At 51.1% G+C, this 8207-nt stretch overlaps 1 long non-coding RNA gene across 1 annotated transcript; it reads left to right on the top strand.

The window, feature by feature from the left end:
* Positions 1 to 857: 857 nt before the first annotated feature.
* LOC123520928 lies at positions 858 to 7953 on the top strand. The gene is made up of 2 exons (XR_006679443.1): positions 858 to 1173; positions 7806 to 7953. It is a non-coding gene; the product is annotated as an uncharacterized LOC123520928 (long non-coding RNA).
* Positions 7954 to 8207: the final 254 nt, after the last annotated feature.

The following is an 8207-nucleotide window of genomic DNA, read 5'->3' on the forward strand; positions in this document are numbered from 1 at the left end:
TTGTTTTCGCCACATCAAAGATTCTGATTTTAGATCTGGCTGCCACCTGCCTCTCTCCCAAGCCCACAGCACCTTCCTGCAGAATCAAATCCTCTTTCCAAATCTACAATGCTTGACAGGAAGGGACCTTGCACCCAATAAGCAAGGTAAACCTGAGCATACTTGTGCTTACTTGTTCATCTGAAGCGAGCAGTTTCACACGTTTTACAACACATCATGGGTTGAAACTCAAGTGTGATTGTTCACAACAGATTAGTAAGTAAGCACAAATAAGCCTGTGCTTACCTTGGCTATTGCCTAATCCGCCCCCTGGAAACAACAGCCAATTATCAAATAATTCTAACTAGTGATCGGGAAGCGAACTTTCGCTCCTCCACCAACTCCACCGATTCTCCCATACCCTTCCAGAAAGTTGACCGGACGATCAAGGAAACCCGGCCCGGAGTTTTCTCCCTAAATGCCAGCCAGAGCGTTTCCCCTGAACTCGAGGAAAAGCCAAAATCGAGAAACTCCTTCGTGCCTTCCCCCGGTGGGAAACTTTCCCGCCGGGTTGGTTCTCCTTTAAGAAAGTAACGCTTCTCTCTGCATATTTAATACCGGGGGTGGCCGGCGAGCACGGACGCTAACCGGGGACGGGCGCACCCTCGGGCCTGGAGCCCAGGGAAGCCCGCCGGCCTGGCTCCCGGCGCAGGCGGCGGGTTCTCGGGCGCGCAGTAGCCAACGCTGGAAACACTGGTCTTCCCACGGAGAGAAAGAGCGGCGGGGAGGGCCGAGGGATTAGTGGGAGGACCCGGCGAGAGAGAAAGGGGGCTGGGGACGGGGCGTCGGGCTCCGGGTGAGCCGGACTCTGGGTTCATTTCCATAAGAAAGCTGCAACCTCAGTGGGAGGAAGAATTTGTCGCCCTGGCCCCCCTTCCCCCACGCCGGTTTTCTGCTGGAAGCGGGCTCCTGGTCTCAGAGCCCGAAGTGTGCACTCTTGTCTTTGATGGTGTTGATAAAATGTGGTTTCGAATGTTGCCCAGAAGGAGGCCGGTTTCCTGTCTGTAGGGCTAGGGGAAGGCTGCGCCGGGCGAGTCCAGAGCTCCGGGTAACCGAGAAGGAGGGAGTAGGGGAAAGAAGAGTCCTGGGGACACGGGAGCTACCGAGAGGACACCTTGAAGAGAAAGTTCTTCGGTAAGTTCCTGAAAGGGGAGGCCAGGTTGCAATGAAGTCCCCCAGCACTGTGTGTGTGTGTGTGTGTGTGTGTGTGTGTGTGTGTGTGCTGGGAGTGGGGTGGGGGGTAGGGGTGGACCGAGATCTGGGCAGAGAGGTAGGGAAACCCCCAGAGTGGAAAGGTCTGGCCGGTTCTGCCATGACTCTTCGGAAAGACCCCAGGAAACCTTCCCTCCGCTGCGCCAACCCTCTTCCCGCGAAGGAATAAAGGCAACTTGCTCGTTTTCTCGATTTCACCAGCGATTCCGTTCTTTCTGCCTTCCCGTGAAGTTCCTTTTCCGCTTTCAATGCGAACCACAGCCATGTGCCCTCCATTCTATCGTATGTATTAAAAAAAAAATCTACTAGGTACTTTATGATCCCATCTGGATAAATTAAAACCCAGATCTGTAATGTTTATTCTTAGATAGTTTACAAAAAGCAAAAAAAAAAAATGTGTGAGACACATGTCTGCAAATATAACAAAAGTGCTTTTCCTTCTGCTTGGAAACGTTGCCTGCAGATGGCTTCTTTCTACCGATTTTGGACCACCTGTACTTTGCAGTGAAACTAAATAGAGTCTCAGGTAAAACATCAATCAGATCTAGCAATTAAACACCAATTATGACTATTAATGAGTTTATGACTAATGGCTGGAGTTGCAGACTCCACACCCACACCCGATCAGGGATCAGGGTAATCAGATAATCAAGTTGTTTTAAAGTTCTGCCACCTATGAGTTTTAAAGTGCTTCACACCAAAAAATATATACTTATGTAAGATGGAGATTATGGTCAAGTTCAAAGAGTTTTCCAGTAGGTGTCTGTGGTTAATGTTGCAGTTATGACTTACAGTAAAGTTTATTGCTACTTCTAGTAAATAGCACAGCCTTCCTTTCTGGTCTATACAGTCAGTCAGGCAAAGTGTAGTGCATAACGGTGGTCACAACAGCCACTTGGTGTGTGTGTGTGTGTGTGTGTGTGTGTGTGTGTGTGTGTGTGTGTGCAGACTTGGGGAGGGGAAAACTGTGCTTTGTTGCCTCTGCCTCTAGTCATGCTACTGCTCTGAGAAGACTCCAGGGAACAAGTGCTTTAAATCTTCAGATGGGATAAAGGATATTGGGATGGGGGGACGGGGCGCTAAGGAAATGATAGACAGTGGTGCAAACGCAGGACCCAAGGAGAAAACAGGAGCTTGGTTTTAAGTGTTTCAATTTCATTTTGCTTTTGGGTTGAAATGGTTTGGGCCTGCCACAGCAGAGCTGACTGTTGGAGAAGAAAAGGTCACTTAGAATAGGCTGTTGCCTGCAGGGTGACTCTGGCCTAGTTTGTGTATTATTCGCCTCGCCTGGACTCTGTGGACACTTCTGTTGACTTCTCCCAAGTAGAAGTCCGTGTTCAGTTCCGAATTGGGGTGGGGTGGGGAGGAGGAATAAATTGCTGTTGGAACCCACAGCAGAAGGAAAAGAAAGGGCCAGCCACCATCCAACAAGGCTGTCTGGGCAACTGAGCACTTGGAGGAGCCAGCAGTTCATCTCACCATTGTAAGTCACCCCTGTTTGATGTCCCACTGTCCAGCTCCTTCACACTGGCCTTTCAGAACACGGTGGGAGTTTGGGGCAATGGGTTTGCAATCTTATTGGAAAGAACACCCCAGCACCTCAGCTCCTGGATGGAAGTCACCACGGCAGCAACACACATCTGGTTCTGATGTATTTGCCAGGCTGGTATAGAAATGCCCGGGCTGCATGGCAGAAATCAGAGCTGTTGGCAACCAGCACACTCCTCTTCTAAGCAGCCCAAAAGTTTTGATCCTTTCAGAGTTCTGGGTGGCCCCTTCTTTTGATGTGAAGCATATGACCCCCCTTCCCAATTCTATTTTGTCAGGATTAATTGCCCTGCAGTGGGGCATCTCACACCTCAGGCCAGCCAAGAAATAAATGCAGCAGGGGAGGGGGGGGGGATGTTAAGGAATCCTCCATAGGTAATAGGATGGAGTGGGATTATTTCAGTCACCAGGCGGGCCCCCAAACCTGACTTGAATGAAAGGAGGCTCCCTGGGTACAGGCCTCATTTGCCTGACCCAGGTTGTTGGCACCCTCTGTGAGACCAGGGGTCCTGTGGTGGCATTGTCCCGGTAAACGTTGGACTACTAACCACAACGTCAGTGGTTCAAACCGACCAGCTTTACCCAAAACTGAGTAAAGATTCCCAGCCCTCTATACAGGGTCAGTCTGAGTAGGTGTCCACTTGATGGCAGTGGGTGGCTTATAGCTCTTCAGGCCAACACTCATCCTCAAAGGCAGAGCTTAGCATAACCCTGAGAGTCCTGAGAACCCAGTGGCACGCAGCCCTGCAAGAAAGAAGCTGCAAGTGGCTGGGACAAGGTTTCCAAGTAACTCCTAGTACTCTCTGGTCTGCCTACTGCTTACTACACATGGCAGGGGATCGGGGAAGCAGACGTTGGGAACAAACACAAGAAAACATTTAAAATGCGGTTGTTGCCCTTTCTTTGAGTCAGGTGCAGGGCAGGGCTGAAATAACAAATAATCTTCAAGAAGGGGGCACTGGTGGTAAGGTGGAGTTGACCCTAGGTTACTTTGGCCCTGTGTTTGGGACCCTGCTGCGGAAGGCACCATTAGCCATCTCAGGAAGTGCCCCAGTGAGGCTGCCTGGGGGTGAGTACTGGAGGCCTTTGAGGCACTGGACCTGCTGCTCCTCCTTTCCTCCTACAGAAGGTATCGTCAGGTTGAGAGGACCTGCTTTCTCCGAAACCCTGGTGAGGGAATGTGGTGAGAGTTAGAGACCAAGTTTTCTCAATTTCTCATGTGTTTGGAAATTGACACATAAAGAGCAGAGAAAGAACAAAAACTCTTTAAACCTAGATGCAGTCTCCATTGTCTCAGAAAAATCACGCCCCCTGCCCTTTATCCACCAATACACCCCAGAGATCTCACTAGGTGGCCCCTACACACAGAGAAGGGAGACGGAATTGGTGTGTCCACTGCACCCAAGTAAACACGAATGAGTTTTGCTTCTCAGCCAGAAAGAGATTCTGCAGTTTGAAGCTTTTCCCTGCCAGAATCAACTTCTTTTCATCAATGTCTCTTGTCAGTAGCCAGAAACCCACCACACCTACTTGTCTATTTCTTCTCTGGGGCTTCAGGTTGCGTTTTAGGAGAGTTTACCCAATGTTGTTCCTGTCAGCAAGCCTCCCTGTCCCCACCCTCACCCCATAATCCTCTAGGGAGTCATAGTTAGAAACCACACACAAAAAAAGAATAATAAAAAATCCCCCTCCCTCCCTATTCTTCCCGACTGGAATAGTTGACAATACAAAGACACATTAAGTTGCATAACGTACGGTGGACGGGCCAGCCAAATGCATCTCATTTGCACTTGGATGTAGCCAGGGTAAGAGCTGTACCTTCCCTCTCAGCTTGCTGGAGTGCCTGGCTGGAGTTCCCCCAGTGGGCCCAAGTCAGCGGCCATTTGGGAGGTAGGAGTCCCCAGCCCCAGAGCAGGACAAAGAGGTTGGTGGGGAGGGAGATAGGGGCCTTGGGGGCCTGACTGGGGCTTGAGCCCACTTTAGCCACTGTTTGGCCAGGACCACTCAGGCTGGCCGCATGCACATCGCTGGAAGCTCTGCAGTGAGTGCTGTGGGTCTTCCCCTGGGTTGCTTTAAAGAATGGAGACAGAGGGATCGTCACTAGGTACCTTATAGCCCCATTCTACCCCAAAGTTGTGTCTTCTCAGCCCACCTTCTCCCCGTGGAGGGACACCTTTACCCGGATGGACAGCCCCACTAGCTCCCTTCCTGGACTCCAGCTCTGAGGGGCTCTTAAGTCTTTTTCTGTCCTCCCTTGGCTGTGCACCACCGCACGTCTGGGAAAGCCAGGTCCAGAAGCTGTGCCTGCCTCTCCCACCCACTCCCAGAGCCCAGAGGAGCTGCCCTTTCGGAGTCCAGGGGAGCGTTAGGATGCAAGGAGTGAGGGGTCTTTTTCTGTTTTCTTGTGGCTTTTGTTTTTCCCTCAAAAATCACTCTGCTCCGTGATTTCAACTATTCCCACTTTCGGCTGCTCTGGGTACTAAGGAAATGACCGCTCAGAACAATTTCTCCAGCCAGTGCGAGGCCAGACTGCACGCTGGCACTGGGCCTCGTGGCAGGGTGAGGAGGCACGGGGGTGGGGGTGGGGGGTGGGGTTTGAGGATCCTGGGGAGCCTCTGCTGGCTCTGGAGCGGGTGCCCTGTGTAAAAGGGCACCTAGCCCCCGGAAAGTGCGTGGGCGGAGGAGCTCACCCTGATGGACAGCGTGTCCTGGGGGGCCTTCATTCCAAAGCCTCCAGATTCCTTCCTGTAAAAACTCTGGTGGTTTGGACACCCCACCAACTCCTGGGACTCCCCGCTTTTCCAGAGCTCCTGCCCAGCAGGCGAGCTGCAGGGCCATCACCAGGCCAGATCACAGCTCTCGACCTTCCGGGGCTAACCAAGGGCGAGGCGTGTGGCCCAACCCTTCCACAGCCTCCCCAGGTCGCCTGAGGAACCGCCACTAGCAAGGCCCTGCAGGCACAGCCTCAGCCACACACCCATGCCCGCGGCAGCCTGCGGGAAGCGCAAGGGCAAGGGCCGAGGCAGCAAGACTGGGCGGCCAGTCCCACACCTCTGACGGCCAGGGCACCAGGGCACGTTTGCAGAGCCTCCTGAAACAATCTGTGGGTTTCTGGGTCCCAGGAGCTCGGTATGTGCCTGCAAGGTGTAGGATCCTTTAAAGCTGCTTGGATACTAGTTTTGCATGAAGCCTTTGTTGTTACAGCTTTGTCAGCGGTGCATGGAGTCAGCAGCTCCCCCCCTGGAGTGGGGAGTGGGGGCGGGGTGGGGGTGGGGGCTCTACTCCCTTCTTTTCCCCGCAGTAGGGCTGGCGCAGGGGATCTGAAACAATATCCCCGGGATCAACCGCCCTGCTCCACATCACCTCTGGCAAAAGGCCCTGAGAGCCCACTGGTTATGTGCCACGATCTCCCCTTAGTGATTGGGACAAATAAATAGGCCTTGCACCTCCTCAGCCTAGACTGCCAGGCTCCCTGGGAAGAACTAACGGACTTCCTGAATGTGATCCTGGTCTGGGAGGCTGAGCCCTGCTGCTGGAGGAAGGGATGATTGACATTACTGGGGTGGTCACCTTAGGGCACACAGGAGGTGACATGCCAACACAGGGTTCAAAAATTGGGGGATCCTAACAGAAGGAACCTCTTAAGGACTCCGCAACTCTGAACGCTCCCCTCTGGCCACTGGGCCATAGGTTGTAATATTCCTGCTCACGTCTGCCTCCCTACCCCCTATTTAAGTGGACCACTCCTGAGCTACAGGTAAACTCCTGCAGATGCTGTGACTATTTACATGCACAGCTTCCCCCAGTTTCCCTAGGTAATTTGGCTTCATCCCTCCTCGGTAGGCCTTTGCCCTGCCTCCCAGGCATTTGAGGGAATCAGGTGTGTACACCTCTCCTCACAGAGGGTTCCCCTTGTTAGGCAGCAGGGGCCGAACAGTTCCTCAAGGTACCATTTTGCCTCAGATCAGCCAGAACCCAGTTTCCTGGAGGTGTGTGTGTGTGTGTGTGTGTGTGTGTGTGTGTGTGTGTGTGTGTTTGAAGGTGGTGCAAATGGAGGGGGCTGCCTCATTCTCTCAGGGCTTCTCTTCTCCCTAAGTCCCAGTTCAAGGCTCAGGAACAAAGGGGAAAAGTAACTGTGCTCTCTTTTGGTCTCTCCCCTCCCTAGAATCTACCCCATTACCATTGGCTTTGATAAATAAAGGAAAGCCTGTGGGATCAGGTACATATGTAAATAATGCTGACCTTGGCCTGCCCCTTTGCATTTATAATCAGAGTGCCCATTTCAGGTGCTGGCTACCATAGGGCTTTCCTGTCACCAGGACCTCCACCCACACCCCCAGACTGCCATGGGTGTTAGGATGTGGGAGCCATTTGCCTTGTTAGCGACATCTAGGCATTCTTGTTAGCTACTTCTAGGAGGACAACTCTTAAATAGTCTGGGGGGTGAATTAAAGACACTTTGCTCAGGGTTGAAATGTGTTTAAAGCTTTCTTTGGAAGACATCGTTATAAGAATAATCCAATCCATAGGATTGCTTGAGTAATTTGGAAGCATTTCTTAAACAACAAGAGTTAATTAAAAATAGTTAAAAAAATAGTTGCTGTTTTACCAAATAATTTTTTTCACCACTGTAACTCAAATATCCTTAAGGCAAACTTAGAATATGTCTATGTTCATTTTATAAGTTTCTGGGTGATACTTAGACTTTCTGCTCAGGCTTACTTGATTTCATTAATTTTTTTTTTTTTACCTTTGCAGAAGCATTTTTAACCTTGGAAATGTAATTTTTTAAAAAAGAATCCATTCCTGTGAAACCCTATAGAGGCGAGTGGAATAAATATGCTGGGTCCCACTCACACCTCTGAGGCCCTATCTGAGCCTAGCTGGAATGTGTGTGTGGGGAGAGGGAACAGAGACGGGGGTGGGGGGTGGGGGGGTGTTGGCACCTTTTATTTCAGTGTGGGTGCAAGGGGAGCTTTGTGAAATGAATATCTATTCTATTTCAGTGTGCAGTGTTCCGGCCGACTAAATGGGCTTGCCTTCTGCTAAGAGTCAGTCCTGGAAGACAAAGCTAACATGTGATCTCCCGGAAGTTCGTCATTAGAATACCCCCATCATAGCCATCACAATAAAGCATGGGCACCAATGATCATACCCCTCCTTTTTTGTCCTTTGTAAACACACTGCCCACTATTAGGACCATAAGTCACCTTGGAGACATTGCAGGTGTGACTTCCACTTTGAATGCTTACTCACCACTCACTTGGTCACACAGAGAAGGCACAGTTGATTTCTCTTTTCCCTAGTCGGCTCTCTGCCAAGCAATGCCCGTCTCCCAGTTTATAAGGGGAAGCAGATTTTTTAAGAGAACATACCCCAAATGAAAAAAATAACTAAAAGCCAGGTGT

The sequence above is a fragment of the Echinops telfairi genome, unplaced genomic scaffold, assembly GCF_000313985.2.
Source record: "Echinops telfairi isolate 266 unplaced genomic scaffold, ASM31398v2 ScPeMD7_7467;HRSCAF=8505_1, whole genome shotgun sequence".
Classification (NCBI taxonomy): domain Eukaryota; kingdom Metazoa; phylum Chordata; class Mammalia; order Afrosoricida; family Tenrecidae; genus Echinops; species Echinops telfairi.